The following is a 20,881-nucleotide window of genomic DNA, read 5'->3' as shown; positions in this document are numbered from 1 at the left end:
GGCATGAGAATGGTACTAGGAGACCCCTGGGGCCCCTCTCAGGCCAGCTTAACATTGGGAATGGACGAGTTAGGTCTCTATCCAGAGGCTCTAACAGATCCATTCGAACCAATGGCTCTCAGGGCTCTTCTCAAAGAGGGATGACATCCCCTCAGAGGAGAGTGTATGAAGCCAAAGTGAGGGAAGTCAATCTGAGGATTGAAAGGGAAGAACTTGCCCTGGCCAAAGAGAGACTTGCCTTTGCTAGAGAGCAAGAATTGAGTGGGAAAAATCCCACTGGTGGCAGCATTCTCCCAAGAGAAAACAGGAGTTTAGACACTAGGCACCTGAGTAAGATCCTGCCCCCCTTTAAACAAGGGGATGATATCCACAAATGGATAACTGCTTTGGAGAGGGCTTGCACTGTACAGTGTGTCCCCCAGAGTCAGTGGGCAGCTATCTTGTGGCTCTCCTTTGAAGGTAAAGGTAGAGACAAGCTCCTCACTACTAGAGTTGAGGATGCTAACAATTACCAAGTCCTGAAGAATACACTGATAGATGGGTTTGGCCTAACCACTGAGCAGTACAGGTTGCTGTTCAGGGATACCCAGAAAACTCAGTCTCAGGATTGGTCTGATTTCGTAGATTGTGCCACTAAGGCTTTGGAGGGCTGGTTGCTGGGCAGTAAGGTTACTGATTACACAGGATTGTATAATCTGATCATGAGGGAACAGATTTTAAACAATTGTCAGAACCAGTTGTTGCATCAGCATCTTGTTGACTCAGATCTGACCTCTCCCCAAGAATTGGGAAAGAAGGCAGACAGATGGGTCAGAACAAGAGTTAAGCAGAACCAGGGCCAGAACCAGGTTGGTCAGAAGAAAGCAGACCAGAAGGGTAAAGATACTAAAGGTGAACAAAATGACCAGAAGTCTTCGACAGGTCCCCTACAATCCAAAGAGGGTGGGGGTCAGGCTTCCCAGAAGAAGAAGACTCAAGAAGGCCCGTCAAAAAGGTGGTGCCAGTACTGTAAAAGTAAAACTCACTGGTTTAGTGAGTGCAGCAAGAAAGGATGGCAGACTCCTACTACTGCAGCCCCTAAGGCACCTGTGCCCCCTAGTACAGCCAGCAGTAGTAGTACACCTCCCAAGGGTTTAGTTGGGTTAACCTTGGGTTCTGAGGGGTATGACAACTTAGTTGGCACACTCACTCAGGCTGTCCTTGTCTGTACAGGGGATGTGGATATATCCCCTGATGTCAGTCCCAATACTTTGGGCAAATACAGACAGACACCTTTTATCAATGGCAAAATGGCTCAGGCCTATAGGAACACTTGTGCCAGTGTCACAAAGGTGACACCTAACTTTGTGGACCCTGGACAGATCATGCCAGGTACAGATTTCCTGGTGACCAATGCAAGCAATGTCACTACCAGTCATAGTATGGCAATTGTTGCTTTCTCCTGGGGAGGGGTAATTGGCCAAAAGAAGGTTGTAGTTAGTGCAGACCTCCCAGTGGATTGTTTGTTGGGCAATGATTTGGAGTCATCACAATGGTCAGAAGTGGAGCAGAGGACTCACGTGGAGATGTTAGGCTTGCCAGCACATGTGCTTGCTGTGACTAGGTCACAGGCCAGAAGATGCCCCACTGAACAGGTGCTGGATCCTGGAACAATGGACCAGCCACCTTCCAAGAAGAAGAGCAGTAGGGTTAAGGCATTGCCTTCCCCCTTGCCCCAGGTTGAGGATCAAGTCTCAGAGGAGGCTGACCTACAGGAACTGAGGGAAACTGAGCCTAAAGAGTTTGAACTTGACCAAGTTGAATTTCTGGGCTCAGGGGGACCCTCAAGAGAAGACCTGGGGAAGGAACAATTAGACTGCCCTTCCCTTGAACCCCTCAGACAGCAGGCTGCTGCTGAGGCTGCTGGGAACGCCACAGGTACCCACAAGGTATACTGGGATGATGGACTCCTGTACACTGAGGCAAGAGACCCCAAGCCTGGCATGACCAGGAGGCTGGTTATCCCCTTGTCTCAGAGAGGTTTCCTTCTTACCTTGGCCCATGAGATTCCCTTAGCAGGACACTTAGGCCAGACAAAGACTTGGGACAGACTTGTCTCACACTTTCACTGGCCTCACATGAATGAGGATACCAAGGAGTTTTGTAGCTCCTGTGTCACTTGCCAAGCCAGTGGTAAGTCAGGTGGCACAACAAAGGCCCCCCTTATACCAATGCCTGTGGTGGGGGTGCCCTTTGAAAGAGTGGGGATTGACATTGTTGGTCCAATGGAACCCCAGACAGCATCAGGGCACAAGTTTATACTGGTGGTAGTGGATCATGCCACCAGGTATCCTGAAGCTATTCCCCTTAGGACCACTAAAGCACCTGTTGTGGCAAGAGCCCTAGTTGGAGTATTCTCCAGAGTGGGCTTCCCTAAGGAGGTTGTCTCTGACAGAGGTGCAAACTTCATGTCAAGCTACTTAACTGCTATGTGGAAGGAATGTGGTGTCAACTACAAGTTCACTACACCCTATCATCCACAATGCAATGGGCTTGTTGAAAGGTTCAACAGGACCCTGAAAGGGATGATTCATGGACTACCTGAAAAGCTCAGGCGTAGATGGGATGTCCTGATTCCCTGCCTTTTATTTGCTTATAGAAAGTCCCACAAAAGGGGGTTGGCTACAGCCCTTTTGAACTTTTGTATGGGCATCCTGTAAGAGGACCATTGTGTTTGGTGAAGGAAGGATGGGAGAGACCTCTCAAAAAGCCTGCAACCAACATAGTGGACTATGTACTTGGTCTCCGCTCCAGGATGGCTGAGTACATGGAAAAGGCATCTGAAAACCTTAAGGCCAGCCAAGAACTCCAAAAAGCTTGGCATGACCAAAAGGCTGTCCTGACTGTTTACCAGCCTGGACAGAAGGTGTGGGTGTTGGAGCCAGTGGCCCCAGCAGCACTCAAAGACAAATGGTCTGGGCCCCACACAATCCTTGAGCAAAAGGGAGAGGTCACCTACCTGGTGGACCTTGGAACTCCCAGGAGCCCCCACAGGGTGCTCCATGTAAACAGGCTCAAAGCATATGTCGACAGGAAGGACATGAGCTTGCTCATGGCCATAGATGAGGGACAGGAGGAAGAGAGTGACCCTCTCCCAGACCTGCTCACTCAGAATCCTGATGATGGATCAGTGGATGGTGTTGTCTTTTGTGGCAGCCTCTCTGAACATCAGCAGAAGGATTGTAAACAGGTTCTTCAATCACCCAGTCAAACCAATTGGTGTACCCATGAGGTTGACACTGGTGACAGCTTAAAATCTACAGGCAGCCTGATCATGTTAGAGACTGCATCAAAACAGAAGTGCAGAAAATGTTGGAGTTGGGAGTCATTGAACCCTCAGATAGCCCTTGGGCTAGCCCAGTAGTTCTAGTGCCAAAACCTCACACCCAGGGTGGTAAGAAAGAGAGATGAGGTTCTGCGTAGACTACAGGGGTCTCAATGCAGTCACTAAGACTGATGCCCACCCAATACCAAGGGCAGATGAACTTATAGATAGATAGATTGGCTTCTGCCAACTACTTAAGTACATTTGACCTGACAGCTGGGTATTGGCAAATCAGGTTAGCTGAGGATGCCAAGCCCAAGACAGCATTTTCAACCCCTGGTGGGCATTATCAATTTGTGGTAATGCCCTTTGGTCTGAAAAATGCACCTGCCACCTTCCAAAGGCTGGTGAATCATGTTCTCACTGGGTTGGATGACTTCTGTGCAGCATATCTAGATGATATAGCTGTATTTAGCTCCACCTGGGAGGATCACCTGGTCCACCTGAGGAAAGTGTTAGAGGCACTGCAAGCAGCAGGTCTCACTATCAAGGCCACCAAGTGCCAGAAAGGGCAGACACAGGTTGTATACTTGGGCCACCTTGTAGGTGGAGGCCAAGTTCAGCCACTGGAGAGCAAAATACAGTCAAACAGGGACTGGGCTCCTCCAACCACCCAGACTCAGGTTCGAGCTTTCTTGGGCCTGACTGGTTACTACAGAAAGTTTGTCAGGAATTATGGATCAATTGTGACTCCACTTAATGAACTGACAAGTAAGAAAATGCCAAAAAAGGTTCAGTGGACAGCAGGCTGTCAAAAAGGATTCGATGACCTAAAGCAGGCCATGTGCACAGCACCTATCCTCAAGAGTCCAGACTACTCCAAACCATTCATTGTCCAAACAGATGCTTCTGAGTTGGGTGTGGGAGCTGTTCTATCTCAACTGAATTTTGATGGTCAAGACCAGCCCATTGCTTTTATAAGCAGAAGGCTGACCCCCAGAGAGAAAAATTGGTCAGCTATTGAGAGGGAGGCCCTTGCTGTGGTTTGGGCCCTGAAGAAACTGAGGCCATACTTGTTTGGCACTCATTTCAAGATTCAGACCGACCATAAGCCCCTCTTATGGCTAAATCAGATGAAGGGTGAAAACCCCAAACTGCTTAGGTGGTCCATTTCCCTACAGGGGATGGATTTTACAGTGGAGCATAGACCTGGCACTGATCATGGCAATGCAGATGGGCTCTCCAGGTATTTCCACTTAGAGCAAGAAGACTCACCTGGTCAAGGTTAGTTTATTGTCCCTAAGTTGGGGGGGGGGGTCATGTAGGAGAGTAGGGTCTGCAATCCTATGATCACCCAGATCTTTTGCTTTTGTTTCACTGGTTTCCGACTTTCTCTGGCTGTGGGCCTGCCAATCAGACCCACAGCCTAGCTGTTCTCTCACTAAATTGACATGTGTACCTTAGGTGCATTACCCAATTGGAGCTGGGCCACCTTATCAGACCCTGTAACTCAGGGCATAGGTGTACCCAGGGCCTACCAGGGGCTGAAGCATGTATTATGCCACCCCTGGATGGCCATCTAAATCTGACACAACTGGCTGCACGACAGCTGGGGCAAGGTGGTGTAATCACCATTTGTTTTAAATATAGTATACCTATATCTAACCCTAAAAATGGACACACAGATTCCGATCAGTCACTCCTATGGCAGGCCTTGACAATCCTGAAGGCAGAGTGCTTGGAATCGTGTGAAATGGTGCTCTGGCATGAGCTGAGCCCGTTTGCAGCTTGCGGAACCAAGTCCTAATAGCTGTTCCATGATAACGCATACCATATACTCTTAAGTGCATTATAATCCTCGCGGTTAAATGCTATCTTTGGTATTGCTTTATCAAAACATGTCGAGTAAGGTGTCATACGAACTGGAATACTAACCCCTCGCCAATTCTGGCGACGGGGTTAGCATTCCACCCTTCTAGAGGGACACGCATGTAGGTAACTGTGAACCCCGGTTAAAGTTAACTGAAGCCTCAGCTCCACAAAATGGATGCTGCCACCACAGACACGAGTCTGACCTCCTGCTGCTGGGAGTCCTTCCAGCGAGGAGAGCTTGGACAAAGGGTTTCCTGTCAGGGGCGGTGCTAGCACCATCCCAGACAGGGTTTTGTGTATCCTGGGTAGGCAGGGCTTTACAGGAAGGTGACTGCAAGTGGCACCCCGGTGCTCACTACGCATCTGCCGGCTAGAACCAGTTCTAGGGGCACACCAGCCCCTGGCCTGGGGAAAGTCCGGCATGGGAGAGGGGTGTAACCACCCCCCTTCCTGGTCCCACCCCTAGGGCAGGACCTAGTCGCGTACCCACCCCTTTCTTTAGGATAAAGGCAGGAGCGGGGACCCTTCCAAATTAGATAATCTTTGAATCAAGAAACTACTTTCTACGAAAGGAACTCTCGACTTCTTCTCAAGATTTCTCCCTTGTGGCTAAGGAGTAGACACCCTGCATCCGCAGGCACCATCTAAGAACTCTGCGGTTTGCTGCACGTCCTTCCTCAGGAATCCGACCGACCAGCACGACGAGACGCGGCTTCCCTGGCACCTCTACCTACCTCTACAGCTAAGCTGAGAACCGTAGGTGCGACGAGACCTCGAGGGACCGGCCATCATCAGAACTGCACGACTTCTATCCAGCACGACCGCCGAGGGATCCTCTGGTGAGTGCTTTGGGGTCCGAGAAGCCCCGACCCTGAGCCGCTCCAGCACCGAAGTCCAGCCCCCCAGCATCTCCACGATCTGCGTGGGGCCCTTCTGCTTTTTGCTGCTCACCGCGTTGTCTGGCTACTAGCCCGCTGGCTTGTGGCCTTCCCGGCGACGATCAACGACGACAACACTGCTGGTCTGGTTGCTCCAGACTGGCCCTTGCTCCCTTCCAAAAGAGGAGCACCCCGGACCCTCCTGGCCCACCCCAGACGCCATTTTAGGTCCACCGCGTGGGCTTGAATTTGCCAAGACTTGTTGCCCCAATCCTGGGTCCAGCGACGTCGACAGCATCAACCATCGTGCGACAGCTCGCACCTCCATCCTGGTCGCCGACAACGCCTCCTGGTCCGTGAGACTGCAGAGCTCAGCGTCGCCCACTCACCTGGTCGAGGTGACTTCGCCCGGTGCCATCCTGGTGCCCACACAATCACTGGTTAGTGATTAAGAACTTGGTCCCCTCTGCTTTCAGGTGTCCTCCATCTTCGATCCAGGCTTGGATCACTCGAACTATCTTCACTGGTCGCCTGCCAGCAACTTCTTTCTTCAGGCTCCTGGTTCGTCAACGAGGATTCCCGACGTCTTTTCAGACCTATGCAGCTGCAGCCCCTGGGCTAGGTAACTTCGGCATTTCGGTGCCCCAGCATAGCCTCACTATCTAAGAGTCCAGATCCACTGTCGTTTTCTACCTACCTTATCGGGTTCGCCCGAGAACACTAACTTTGTCTTTACTAGCCTCCATAGACTTTGTCCCGCATCCCGCGTGAGAGTGCACACTCTGCACCCGAGTCCCCTAGGCCTCCTACTAGTAATCTGAAGGTTCAGTAACGTAGTCCTAGCGATTCCAAAGCCTATTAGTACAGTACTTACCTGCTAGTAATTTCGCATTCCACTTTCAGAGTATATGGTTTTTCGTGCCCCTCGGGCATTTGTGTAAATTGTGCAACTTAAAGTATTTTCGTAAGAGTTTTGTTGTGTGCTTAGTACCCTGTCCTCATAAAGAGTACAGGGCTGTTGTGATCTAAATAAATACACTGTTTATTTTCATAACACTTGTGTGGTGTCCTTTCACTTGGCGTTCAAGGGGTATATGTGATGGTATAACAGCTGGCTTAACATGCCCTCTAGAGTTTAGCCCGAAGACTGCTCGTATCCATGCTACTAGGATAGTTGGTCTATAAGGTTGACTTACAACCAATCGTCAATGAGGGTTGTTTGGACTGATACAAAGTGCTCACTAGAATAGTGAACATTATATATCAGGCCAACTTCTCACACTAGATATTTAAAGTACTCAGAGAAGCCATCTTAAGACATTTACTGGTACTGGTCATCACAAGTTATCCAGCCACATTATGGCTTCACTGAAAAGACTGGTGTTTGGTATCAAACACCTTGTCTTAATAAATCTGTACTGATGCCAGCACTAGATTTATTATGACATGCACTCAGAGGGCACCTTCAAGGTGCGCCCGTAATCTTTACTAGTCTCTTAGTGTGCTGGCTGACTGGATTCTTCCAGCCCGCCTCCACAGATGCATTTCTGCTCCCTTGCCAGGGAGAGCCCAACTTTTCAAAGTTCAGAAACGATGCCTGCTCTTGAGGAGGGTGTGCACACCTCTTCCTGCAGGATGGCTAGTGAGATTAACATGTCAAGGCCAGAGGCTTCAAATCCTCCTCTGCCTTTGCCATGCGGCCCGGCTTCCTTCAGACCTGGAGAATGCTTCCCCCCTGTCCTGAGGCCCATTTGGCACTAGGACAGATAGAAATTAGATAGACAGGAGGTGTCACACTGTCAGGCTAGTCACACCCATAAGTTGGGTTACCTGAAGTAGACATGAAAAGGATTTCACCATCTTTAATTAGGAACTCTGGTACATGGTTATGCCCACTCCCCACAGGAAGTGGTTGTTAGAAGTCGACCTCAGGGGAGGACAGTAAGGGTACCTGGCCACCCTGGGACCCACCTCCCTGGGTACAAAGACGAGCACTGGCGGGAGACTTCTCAGGGGGAGAGTCTCGAATCTAGGATCGTACACACTACACAAACAGCACACGACAAAGAGACACCACACCATAACTTCTTGGGAACGTTTCTTTATCTCGTGATTCACAGGATCTTTATGATCAGCAAAGGCAGGTAGTTACACATAGAGCAAGGGCTCAAAAAGTCTCGGTCAGGGCAGGGGTAGCGGGGCAGTCTTTCGGGATCAATGTTAATGTTGGTGCGTATCCGGCGCCCAGCTCTCAATCCTCGAGCCGGGGGGATACAATGCGATCTTTGGGGTCCAGCCGGACTAAGAGAGTCAGGGAGCCGCAAGTCACTCAGCAGGGCTCAGGTGGTTTCAAAGTTGCAAGGGAGCCGCGAGTCACTCAGCAGGGCTCAGGTGGTTTTAAAGTTGCAAGGGAGCCGCGAGTCACTCAGCAGGGCTCAGTTGGTTTCAAAGTTGCAAGGGAGCCGCGAGTCACTCAGCAGGGCTCAGTTGGTTCCAGCAGAAGTCCTTCTCTGCCAAGCGAGCTGCGACCACGTCAGCAGGGCTCTCGTCGTTCCAGAATCTGGTCTGCAGGAGTCTTAGCACCTGGGGGCCGCTTGTTGGGGCTTCCTGCCACGCGGCCCCTTTGATCCATTCATGTTAGGTTCGGGAGGAGTCCCAGACAGCAGGCGTGGAGCCAGCCCTCAGGGTGGCCGGAGGGACGATCGAAACCCACTTCTCGAGGAAAGGTCGGAGGTGTGAAAGGTACTGCTCCTCCTTCTCTCACTCAGGGGGAGCGCTCTGTCCTCCAGCCAGAGTGGCGCCTCTCAGCCTAGGCCGTGCTGGATTGGGCGGCCATCTTAGGTGCCGGGAAGTGGGCACACAGGGCCTACGGGCCGGGAAGATGGAGGCATGGATTGGGAAGTCTGGGGACGGTTATGGGTAACCTGGAGGGAAGGGTTGGCTAGACCGGGGGACTCGGGGGTCTGTTGGGGTGTAAAGCTTGGGAGGGGGTGCTACGGGTCAGGGAGGACCATGCCACGAGGCCGAGTCTAACATGTGTCTCCCCCAGCTGAAAGTCGGGGAGAACTACCCATCCTCTTGGGGGTTCTCTTCGCTGAGGCGGAAAAACCTGGAGAGGCCGCCAGCGTTGGCTGGGTTGGTACCAGGGCGATGCTCTACAGTGAAATCCATCCCCTGGAGGGAGATCGACCATCGCAGCAGTTTGGGGTTTTCTCCCCTCATTTGCATCAACCACCGCAATGGTCGATGATCCGTCTGGACTCTGAAATGGGTTCCGAACAAGTAGGGCCGTAACTTCTTTAGGGCCCAGACTACTGCGAACGCTTCTCGTTCGATGGTGCTCCACCTCTGCTCCCTGGCGAGTAGCCTCCGGCTAATGAAGGCTACAGGCTGGTCTAGACCTTCCTCATTCAGTTGGGCTAGTTCGGCCCCAATGTCGTGTTCCGAAGCATCAGTCTGTACCTGTGGGAGGGCAGGTTTGATGAACAGGCGTGGAGACTTAAGTAAAGGTTTAAATGATGATTTATTAGACAAAGTAAGAGATGTAGATTGATGAGATACAGTTACAGGGTGATTTTCCTCTTCATCCGATGAATCCCGAGAGCTGGAATGGTCTAGTGAGGATAAAGGTGATGTTCTCCTTTCTGGTTGTCCATGACCGTGGTGGTTACCCCGGAGGCTCATAGGAGGATAAAGAGAGGAAAAGGAGCCATCAGAATGTTATATGGCACTATTTTAAGGGTATACTCCCATCACCACACCTTGGTGCACTATATTTGCTACGGTGCCTCGAGAGTTCCAACAGCCAAGGATGAAGTAAGGAAAAAGAAAGAACGAACTCGGGGAAAGAAAAACCGATGGAGGAGTTGAATTTTAAATGCGTAAGTCGTGAAAAGAAATGGTGCACACTCGTTCGAAAATAAGAGTTCTTTAACGGTGAGCGTATCTGTTCACAAAAGGGAATTAACACTATTACCCTCTGTTATACGCTATTGTCCCGCTATCCCGATTTTCCCCACCCACTTCTTCTTCCACCCTCACTCTCTCTCAATTCTCATACAAACACTCACCTGGCTCTGCCGTAACTCTCCTGAGTCACGGCCGCTCCTCAGCCACCTCCGGACACCACCGTCCTCGGTGTTCTCTGCCGGCGTCCAGGTCTTTTCTGTGTCGGGTCCCACGTCTTCTCTCCGCAAACCGGGTCCCGCATCTTCTTTCCTTCTGTCGGGTCCCGCGTCTTCTCCTTTCCTCAGGTCGGGTCCCGCGCCTTCTTTCCGTTGGTCGGGTCCCGCGTCTTCTTTCTTCAAACCGGGTCCCGCGTCTTCCTTCCTGGTAGTCTCCTTCCCGCATTCTTCCTTCTCTCTTTCACAGTTGTTCCGCCTTCCTATTATTGGTCCCGAACATCCTCTTCCGGTTCACGAAGGTGGGACTTCCGGGTTGTAGTTCTGACCGCGTCCCTGTGGAAACAGAGCAGAGGAGTCTGGATCTCGTGGTCTGGTTGGAACCGTCACCCATTTGTTAAGGGTATCGCTCCGCTCTGTATCTTTCTCACATCCCCTTTCCCTTGCTGTCTTTCTTATAGGGGTTTGTGTCTCTTGTGGATATCTTGACAGATAGTCAGCATTCCCTTGTTCTCTCCCTTTTCTATGTCGAGTTTGGAATCTATAAGGTTGTAAAGATAGAAATCATCTCAGCACTCTCTCGTTGTGGCCTTTATTCCTAGCTAACCATTCTAATGGTGCATGATCTGTGAACAAAGTGAATTCTCTTCCTTCCAGATAATACCGCAAGGTTTTTATTGCCCATTTGATGGCGAGGGCCTTTTTCTTCTTGTTGCATAATTTTCTCTCGAGGGAAGAGTTTACGGCTAATGTACAGAATCGGTTTCTCTCCCTGGGGTGTCTCTTGTGAAAGCACTGCACCTAAACCATGATCAGAGGCGTCTGTTTGCAAGACAAAGGGACGAGAATAATCTGGACTAATTGACAGAATCCGATGTTAGAGATTTTTTTAGAGTCTCAAAGGAGCGTCTTACTGCACTAGGAGGGAATTGTAATATCTGTTCCGTTTTACAGTTCTTCTGTAGAAGATCAGTCAAGGGTGCTGCCATCTGGGAAACCTGAGGAATAAACCTCCTATAGTAACCTAGTAAACCCAGGAATGCTCTCAAATCTTTCTTTGTTTTGGGAAATGGTATATTGGAAATGGCCGATAATTTCAACGGTTGAGGTCTTATGACACTTTCCCCCAATAAGTATCCTAGATACTTGACTGTTTGGGCTGCCAAATGGCTTTTGGCTGGGTTGATTTTTAAACCCTGTGCACCTAAGGTTTGAATGATTGTGGTGAGATGGTTTGAATGATTGTGGTGAGATGGGTTAAGTGTTGTTCCCATGTGTCGCTGTATATCACAATATCATCAATGTAGGCTCCAGCAAAATCATCATAGGGCCTTAGAATTGTATTCATGGCCCTCTGAAATGTTGCAGGAACCCCATGTAAACCAAAAGGCAACATTCTAAATTGGTACAACCCGTCAGGTGTAGAAAAGGCTGTTTTTTCCTTATCTTCTTCTTTTAAAGGTATCTGACAGTAACCTTTACACAGATCTAGGGTGCTGATGTATTTGGCTTTCCCTATTCTTTCTACCATTTCATCCACTCGAGGAAGTGGATAGGTGTCGAATTCTGAAATCTTGTTCACCTCTCTAAAGTCAATGCAAAATCTAATTGACCCATCTGGTTTAGGCACAAGTACAATGGAAGAATTCCATTCACTCTTAGATGGTTCTATAATTCCCATCTGTAACATCTTTTGTACTTCTTCTCTTATGGTTTGTAGTCTCGCTTCAGGTATGCGGTAGGGTCTTAGTCTAACTCGCTTACCAGGTGGCGTTTTTATGGCATGTTCAATAAGGTTGGTTACCCCTGGGTTAGTGGAAAAGACAAAATCAAGTGGTTGTAACACCTCGATTAACCCTTCTTGTAAAGTCGTAGGCAATTCCGGATCAATACATTGATGGAACAAGGGTCCTGGGGTTCCTACGCTAGGAACAGCCACTGGAGCCAATCCTTCCCATTTCTTCAGCAGATTCACATGGTATATCTGCAAGATTTTTTTGTTGCCGTCTACTTCTATGCGGTAAGTTACAGGGGTGACTTGTTGAAGTACGGTGTATGGTCCCTGCCACTGTCCTAACAGTTTCTGGTCTGATGATGACATCATAAGTAACACAAGATCTCCTACTTGAAAAGTTCTCAGTTTGGCCCCTTTGTCATATTGGATCTTTTGTGCGTTCTGTGCATCTTCCAAATTGTTTCTAACGATCTCTTGTATTGACCTAAATGTGTTTTTAGGTTTGACACGTATTCAGGTAAAGGTTTGGTGTTGTCTCGTTCAGTTTCCCATTGTTCTCGGGCCATATCTAAGAGGGTACGGGGTTTATGCCCATAGAGTAACTCGAAAGGAGAATAACCAGTACTTTTTTGTTCCTTACACCTGATGGCAAAAAGAGCCAAGGGAAGAATGTCTTCCCACTTTCTGGTTTCTAGATCCAGTAGCTTTTTAAGAGTAGCTTTAATAGTGGTGTTGTATCTTTCCACCAACCCATCCGTTTGTGGATGATATGCCGATGTTCTGATTTGTTTTATTCCTAACTGCTTGCATACATCTTTCATCAATTTAGAGACAAAAGGAGTTCCCTGATCAGTTAGGATAGCTTTGGGAAATCCTAACCTGGAAAAGATTCCAATCATAGCTTTGGCTATATTAGTTGTGTCAGGACGATGGAGTGGTATGGCCTCAGGGAATCTAGTGGCATAATCAACCATAACCAGGACATATCTATATCCACTACGAGAAGGTAACAGGGGACCAATTATGTCCATGCCTACTCGACTAAAAGGATCATTGATAATAGGAAGTGGTAGCAACGGGGCACTGGGGGGATGATAACGACTGTGTCGTTGACAAATAGGACATTCTCTACAATGTTTCTTTACTTGCTGGTATATCCCTTGCCAATAGAAGTTTTCTACAATAGTTTTCTCACTTTTATCTGCCCCAAAATGTCCCCCTAAAAGGTGACTATGCGCAAGATATTATACCTTTTCTCGAAAGGGTTCTGGTACTAACAACTGAGCTTTTTGGTCAGGACCCCCCTTCCGATACAACAATACGTTGTTAGTAAAAAAAATATGGACCTACATGTTGTGGGTCTTCTTCATCAAACGCTTTTTTCCAGGCCTCCTGAAGTACAGGGTCCTCTCGCTGTGCAGCATGAAAATTGGCGTCTGTTTCCCAAGGGTTTTCTACCGAAATGATCGGCATTACTAGGGTTTTTATTCCTTTCTCAGCCCTTCTCTGACTTCGGCTTTTCCGGCGTTTAGAAGACGGCCACTCTTTTTCTGTGTCTCTAGAAAAAGGAGATGTAGCTAGCCATTCATTCACTTCCTCTGATCCTGTCTCCTGTAGCAACTGGGGAAGTTTGGCGTAATCGTTACCAAGGATGGCTTGTTCTGGTAGTCTGGGTATTAGACCTACAGTTAGGGACGTGCCTTGATCCTGAGGATGTTGAATTAATACTTTAGCTGTGGGATATTGTTTGGTATCTCCATGTACACATTTAATTGCGACCATACCGTCAATGGGACCTATATTGCTGCCTAAGTCTTGGGGTCGGACTACTCTATGCAAACATCCTGTGTCAGCTAAAGCGGTAATTGGTTGTCCATTCACAGAGACAGTACATTTGTAAGGAGGACGTTTTTAATTGGGGTGGGAGAGCAATAGTAATTGCGGGCCACTCCTATTTCCATAGGCTTCTCACGTTGTGGACAAAATCGGGCTATATGTCCCATCCCTCCACATTGGAAACACTGGGGTCAAGTTACAGGAGGTCTGATGAACGGGATACTGGGCATAGGGGTGCTGGGAACAAGAGCAAGTGGCTCAGGTTTCTTGGCTATAGGAGGTCTTGTCGGCCTATGAAGAGGGTGTCCCCCAGTCTTTCCTATATTGTCTTCTCTACCTTTCTGGAAGTCTTTGGCTCTACTATAAGCACTAGCTATTTCCACGGCAGTTTCTAAAGTGAGATTCGCCTGCTGTCGAACCCAACGGTGAATAGGAGGATGTAGGGAAGTCAGATATTGTTCCAGATAAATCTTTGCCATGATTCCGTCCTTATCGGTATTGGCAGGTTTCAACCAACGGTCCGCCATGTCTTTTACCCTAAAGTACAGAGCACGTGGTGTCTCCTGAGGGTTTTCTTTCATTTGTCTTAGTTTTATTCTATAGGTTTCATCATCGATTCCCAGCCTCTCTAAAATAATTTTTTTATATCTGCATAGGGAACTGTTCCTTGGAGGGTGGCAGCTTGGTATGCGGCCTGTAGATCTCCTGATAACAGTGGTCCCAAATATTGACCCCATTTGTCTGCGGGCCATGAGGCTGCACTTGCCATGCGTTCGAAATTACTGAAGAAGAAATCAGGATCTTCTCCAGCTACATATCATTGTACTACTGAGGGTAGAGTTGTAGGGCCTCTTTGTTGTCCCAGAGCCGTAGTGAGTTTGTCCATAACGGCCCCTTGAGTCTGTTCTTGACCAGCGAGTACTTGGTGTAATTTTCCTCGATCTTCCTCGACAACAGTCAAAAAGCGTTCCATAACCTTTCCAAAATGTTCTTGGTTTTCAGCCATTTTTGCTAGGGCAGCCTCCATTTCGCCTTTGGATCCCACTTCTGACACCACTTGTTGGAGGGCAGGTTTGATGAACAGGCGTGGAGGCTTTAGTTAAGGTTTAAATGATGATTTATTAGACAAAGTAAGAGATGTAGATTGGTAAGATACAGTTACAGGGTGATTTTCCTCTTCATCCGATGAATCCCGAGAGCTGGAATGGTCTGGTGAGGATAAAGGTGATGTTCGCCTTTCTGGTTGTTCTTATCTGAAAGAAACACGTTAGTATTAGATTCCTTACCTTAGAATATCCCCAGGCGTCAGTCTGGATCCGGAAACTTTTGCGTAGCAGTACCCCTGCGCGTCGGTAGACGTCGTCTGCAGGCGTCCCCTGCGGCTCCGCGTCCGTCGTTGGCGTCGTGCGCCGTGATGACGTCGCTGGAGTATATAGACGCCGCCTCCGCGCGCTGACGTCAGTTCTTCTTTTTTCCTCGCCAGTTAGCGCAGATCCGAAGAGCAGTACTCCGGTCTTTGACCAAGTTTTTTAATCTTTTTTGATCTCTGAATCTTCTACGGTGCCAGTAGGATGCCCGGTTTTAAGAACTGTGACGACTGTGACCGGACGGTGTCGGTCACGGATCATCACCAACTCTGCCTCCGGTGCCAGGGCCCCGACCACGACCTGGACGCCTGCGTCGACTGCCGGGCCTTGACTAATAAAGCTAGGCGGGAGCGGTCCCGCAAGCTGCTCGAGCTCAGAGTGTCGGCCCCGCGTCGAGAGCGGTCCCGGTCGTCACGGGCGCTCCGGGAGTCGTCACCATTCTTCTGGTTCCTCAGGTAGGAAGCACAAAAAGTCGGGGAGTCGTCATCGTACCCCCGACTCCCCCCGACGCTCGCACGAGGCGGCCGGGGGTTCGGGTGGCCCCACCCCGCGGCTCCGCGTGAGTCGCCGGCGCGGCCTGCTCCATACCCTGCGGTCCCTGGGCAAGGCGCATCCCCCGAGGAGATAGAGGCGTCCTCGTGGCCATGAGGGCTCTTTCTCCTCCGGCGGGTTCCGCTGCGCCTTCGGGCCCTGTGAACCCGTCTGGGGGCCCTAGCGGCTCGGGTGACCCTGCCTCGACGCCGCCGGGTGCTCCGGCCCCGGCGCCGCAGGGGACTTCGGGGTCGACGCCGGCTGGTCAACCGGCCTCTCTGGCGCCGATTCCATCGGGGCAACCCCTGGCGCCGCCCTCGCGCGGCGCCGGATTCCCGGCGCCGGCTCCAGGCGGCGCCGTCCCCATTCCCTCTCCGAATCCGGACGCGGAGTCGGACCGGCGTCGATCGACGCCGGACTCGACGCCGATGGGGCCTGTGAACCCCGAGGAGCCGGTCTACATTGTTGACTCAGAGTATGGTGAGGATGTAGAATACGGAGAGGGGTGGGAGGGGTCCGAGGACCCTCTGACACGCGAGTGTCAGTATGACCTGGACTGGACAGGTGACTTGGGTGACGCCAGTGGTCTGGATGACTCCCCCAACCCTGGTTTTGTCTTGCCTCCTACCGTGGCTACGGAGGAGGGGGCTGCCTATTCAGTGGTGTTGATGAGGGCTGCCAAGGCCTTACACCTTGAGCTCCCCGTCGCGGCCGTGAGGACTAACATCCTCACTGAGGTCCTCAAACCGCAGTCATGCCCACAGGAGCCACTGCTGCCGTTTAACGAGGCCTTAACGGACGTTCTTTTGGGCACGTGGTCCAGGCCCGCTTCAGGTTCGCCTGTTGATAGGAATGTGGCCAGACGCCACCGTCAGTGTGCGGACGACCCCAAGTTTCTGTCCACCCACCCCACCCCTGAGAGTCTGGTGATCCAGGCCTCCACCTCCCAGACCGCATTCCCGTCGGCCCCGCCCGACAGGGAATCAAAGAGGTACGACCAGTATGGCAAGAAGGTCTTTTCGTCCCTGAGTCTGGGACTGCGGTCTTGCAACACCGCGTGCCTCTTGGGCCGTTACACCCACTCTCTGTGGGACACGGTCACGGACCTGCTGCCTGAATGCCCCGCGGAGGTACGGGCTAAGCTCGGCAAGACTATGATTGAAGGCCGAGACGCAGCAAGATATTCCATCAGGTGTGGTCTTGATACGACCGACTCGCTAGGCAGAGCGATGTCCACGACGGTGGCGATTCGTCGCCACGCCTGGCTGAGATCCGCCAACTTCTCGGCTGACGTCCAGAATGCTTTGATGGACATGCCGTTTGATGGCAGTCGCCTGCTTGGCGACAAAGCGGACCACGCGCTGGAGCGCTTCAAGGACTCCAGGGTCACGGCCAAGTCCTTAGGTCTCTCGACCCAGCGCCAGCAAACGGGTTCGTTTCGCTCCTTTCGTGGCCAAGGAAGGGGCGGTCCCACACGTGCTGCCAGCCACGTGCCGCAACAGAATTATCAACGCGGTGGCGGCCGTGGAAACCACCGTGGTGGCGGTCGGGGACAGCGGCGAGGTCAGGCCACACCTCCCCCCGCAGCATCTGCCACTAAATCCTCCTAGTCTGAGCTTTCAGGCCCATGTGACACCGGTGGGAGGCAGGGTTCGCCATCACCTCTCCCACTGGCGCACAATAACATCGGACAGGTGGGAGCTGCAGCTCGTCCGAAGGGGCTACTCCCTCCCCTTCGAGACAAACCCTCAAGCCATGCCACCGCAGAACCACCGTGTGTCGGGCACTTCTGAAAGAGGAAGTAACGGCCCTCTTGGCCAAGGGGGCCATCGAGCGCGTTCCTGGGCCAGAAGTAGGACGTGGTTGCTATTCCCACTACTTTCTGGTACCCAAAAAGGACAAAGGGGGCCTACGTCCTATCTTGGATCTAAGGAACGTCAACGGCTTACTCCGGAAGGAGAAGTTCAAGATGTTGACTTTGGCTCAGGTCTTGGCTGCTCTAGACCCACAAGACTGGATGGTAGCGTTGGACTTGCAGGATGCGTACTTTCACATCCCCGTCCTGCCGGCCCACCAGCGTTACCTGCGGTTCACAGTAGGCCTCGAGCATTTTCAGTTTATCGTGCTCCCCTTCGGCCTTACAAGCGCCCCACGGGTGTTCACCAAAGTGATGGCGGTGGTCGCAGCTCATCTGTGCAGATTGGGCGTCTCAGTCTTCCCCTATCTAGACGACTGGTTGTTGAAGGCGGGCTCGCCCCAGACAGTCGTCAGCCACCTTCAGATGACGGCAGATCTCCTGCACCAGCTGGGGTTCTCCATCAATGTGCCGAAATCACACCTGTGCCCCTCTCAAAAGCTCCTTTTCATCGGAGCGGTTCTCGACTTGGCGCAGTTTCGGGTCTATCCTCCGGAACGGCGAATCCAGGATATACAGGCTTTGATTCCCATCTTCCAGCCGTTATCCCGGGTTTCGGTCAGGTTGACGCTGCGGCTGCTGGGGCTGATGGCTTCCTGCATCCTTCTGGTGCATCACGCCCGGTGGCGGATGCGGGCTCTGCAGTGGGACCTGAAGTTTCAGTGGCCCAGCATCAGGGCAACCTGTCCGACCATGTCTTGATCTCGGAGGGCACTGCGAGACAACTGCAGTGGTGGCTTACGGACCGCGATTGGGTCAGAGGCAGATCCCTCTCCCTTCCCCAACCGGAGCACGTTGTTGTGACGGACGCGTCCCTCCAGGGCTGGGGAGGCCACTTGGGAGAGGGAGAGATCAGAGGCATCTGGTCTCCGGCGGAGTCCCGGCTCTATATAAACCTGCTGGAGCTGCGGGCGATTCGTTTGGCACTGAAAGCGTTCCTCCCCTTTGTCAACGGGAGTGTAGTGCAGGTGTTCACGGACAACACCACCGCCATGTGGTACTGCAACAAACAGGGCGGGGTGGGGTCGTGGACCCTTTGCCAGGAGGCTCTGCGCCTCTGGCAATGGCTGGAACGTCAGGGCGTGACTCTGACGGTTTAACACCTGGCAGGTTCTCTGAACGCCAGGGCGGACGAACTCAGCCGTCGGTGCTCGATGGATCACGAATGGCGTCTGAACTCGGACGTGGCGCAAGGCCTCTTTCGGCAATGGGGAGAGCCTTGGTTAGATCTATTCGCCACAGAAGAGAACGCGCAATGTCATCAGTTCTGCGCGTTGGAGTTTCCAAGACGGCACTCGCATGGCGACGCCTTTCGGCGCGAGTGGAGTTGCGGTCTGTTATACGCCTTTCCGCCTATACCACTTCTGCCCAGAGTGCTGAAGAAGATCAGGCGCGACCGGGCCCAAGTCATCCTTGTGGCTCCGGACTGGGCTCGAAGGTACTGGTATCCCGAGCTACTTCAGGAGGACCTTCTGTCGCAGCAACAGGGGACGGTCCTCCACCTGAACCTGTCCAGCCTCCACCTCCATGCGTGGAGATTGAGCGGCCGCAGTTGAGGCCATTTGACTTGCCTCCTGAAGTTTGTGATGTGATTCTGGCAGCCAGGCGTTCCTCCACGAAATCGGTATACGCCTGTCGGTGGAACAAATTTGTGGCATGGTGCACAGCAAAGGCTGTGGATCCTCTCTCTGCCCCTCTTTCTGAGGTTCTTCTCTTCCTTCTTTCTCTTGCCCAGCAGGGCTCTGCGCACTATCAAGGGCTACCTTTCTGCCCTTTCGGCCTTTCTGAGGCTGCCTGATCAACCTTCTTTGTTCAAGTCCCCTATTGTAACGAGATTCTTGAAGGGCATCACGCACATGTATCCTCCTGTTCCGTTTGTGATGCCTCAGTGGGACTTGAACCTGGTTCTAACCTTCTTGATGTGTGCTCCCTTTGAGCCACTTCATTCCTGTCCTCTCCGTCTCCCTACTATAAAGACGGCCTTCCTGGTTGCCATCACCTCTGCCAGGAGAGTGAGTGAGCTCCAGGCTCTTTCTGTCAAACCTCCTTTCTTGTCCATTCATCCAGACAAGGTGGTTCTGAGGACTAGACCTTCTTTCCTGCCCAAAGTAGTTTCTGCTTTTCACATCGGGCAGTCCATCACCCTCCTCTCCTTCTTCCCGCCTCCGCATCCTTCAAAGGATGAAGAGCGGCTCCATCGTCTGGACCCAAAACGTGCGCTTTCATTTTATATGGATCGCACACGCCAGTTCCGGGTGGATGACCAACTGTTTGTTGGCTACGTGGGTGCGAAGAAGGGACGGGCGGTACATAAACGGACCATCTCTCGGTGGGTCGTTCTGTGCATCAAAGCGTGCTACTCTTTGGTTCGGAAGGAGCCTCCGGTTGGGCTGAGGGCCCATTCCACTCGGGCCACGGCGGCTACTACTGCCTTGGGCCGGGGAGTCCCTTTGCAGGACATTTGCCAGGCGGCTACGTGGGCCTCGCTGCACACTTTTGCGAGGCACTACTGCCTGGATAGTCAAGTCCGGAGGGATGGCTTCTTTGGCCGTTCTGTCCTCCAGGACTTTCTGGTGTAGGAATGTATTGGTTCGCAGACCCACCACCGGGGTTGGTATTGCTGGAGTATCTATTCTAAGGTAAGGAATCTAATACTAACGTGTTTCTTTCAGATGAACAAGTTACTTACCTTCGGTAACGATATATCTGTAAGAAACATTAGTTAGTATTAGATTCCTTACCGACCCACCCATCCTCCCCGTTCTGCGAACTGATACCTAGGGTTAAGGACATCCCTTTCAGGGCCCTAGTTTCAAATGGCACCAGTGTTGGTTCTCACATGGCTCTGCGTGTTCTGGCGCGGAAAAGCTGTGTGCAAAGAACTGACGTCAGCGCGTGGAAGCGGCGTCTATATACTCCAGCGACGTCATCACGGCGCACGGCGCCAACGACGGACGCGGAGCCGCAGGGGACGCCTGCAGACGACGCCTACCGACGCGCAGGGGTACTGCTACGCAAAAGTTTCCGGATCCAGACTGACGCCTGGGTATATTCTAAGGTAAGGAATCTAATACTAACTAATGGTTCTTACAGATATATCGTTACCGAAGGTAAGTAACTTGTTCGATCGTGGTGGACACCCCGGAGGCTCATAGGAGGATAAAGAGAGGAAAAGGAGCTGTCATAATGTTATATGGATAGATCAATGAGGACTAGCTAGTTTAGGAAGAGTATAGAAGACTCAGGTACGTCAGACAATAATAAATAAGGAAAGAACACTGTTTTCCTTATAAAGCCCTCACCCACCGACCTAGTCGGTGGC

The 20,881-nt window shown here is 51.4% G+C and overlaps 1 protein-coding gene across 1 annotated transcript in view; it reads left to right on the top strand.

The window, feature by feature from the left end:
• Window positions 1–20,881, top strand: part of OTUD4 (OTU deubiquitinase 4) — a 577,225-nt gene that overhangs the window by 392,146 nt on the left and 164,198 nt on the right. The window lies entirely within an intron of this gene.

The sequence above is a fragment of the Lissotriton vulgaris genome, chromosome 3_1, assembly GCF_964263255.1.
Source record: "Lissotriton vulgaris chromosome 3_1, aLisVul1.2, whole genome shotgun sequence".
In the NCBI taxonomy this organism is placed as follows: Eukaryota; Metazoa; Chordata; class Amphibia; order Caudata; family Salamandridae; genus Lissotriton; species Lissotriton vulgaris.
The sequence above is the reverse complement of the archived record's forward strand: the minus strand, read 5'-3'. Positions and strand labels throughout refer to the sequence as shown.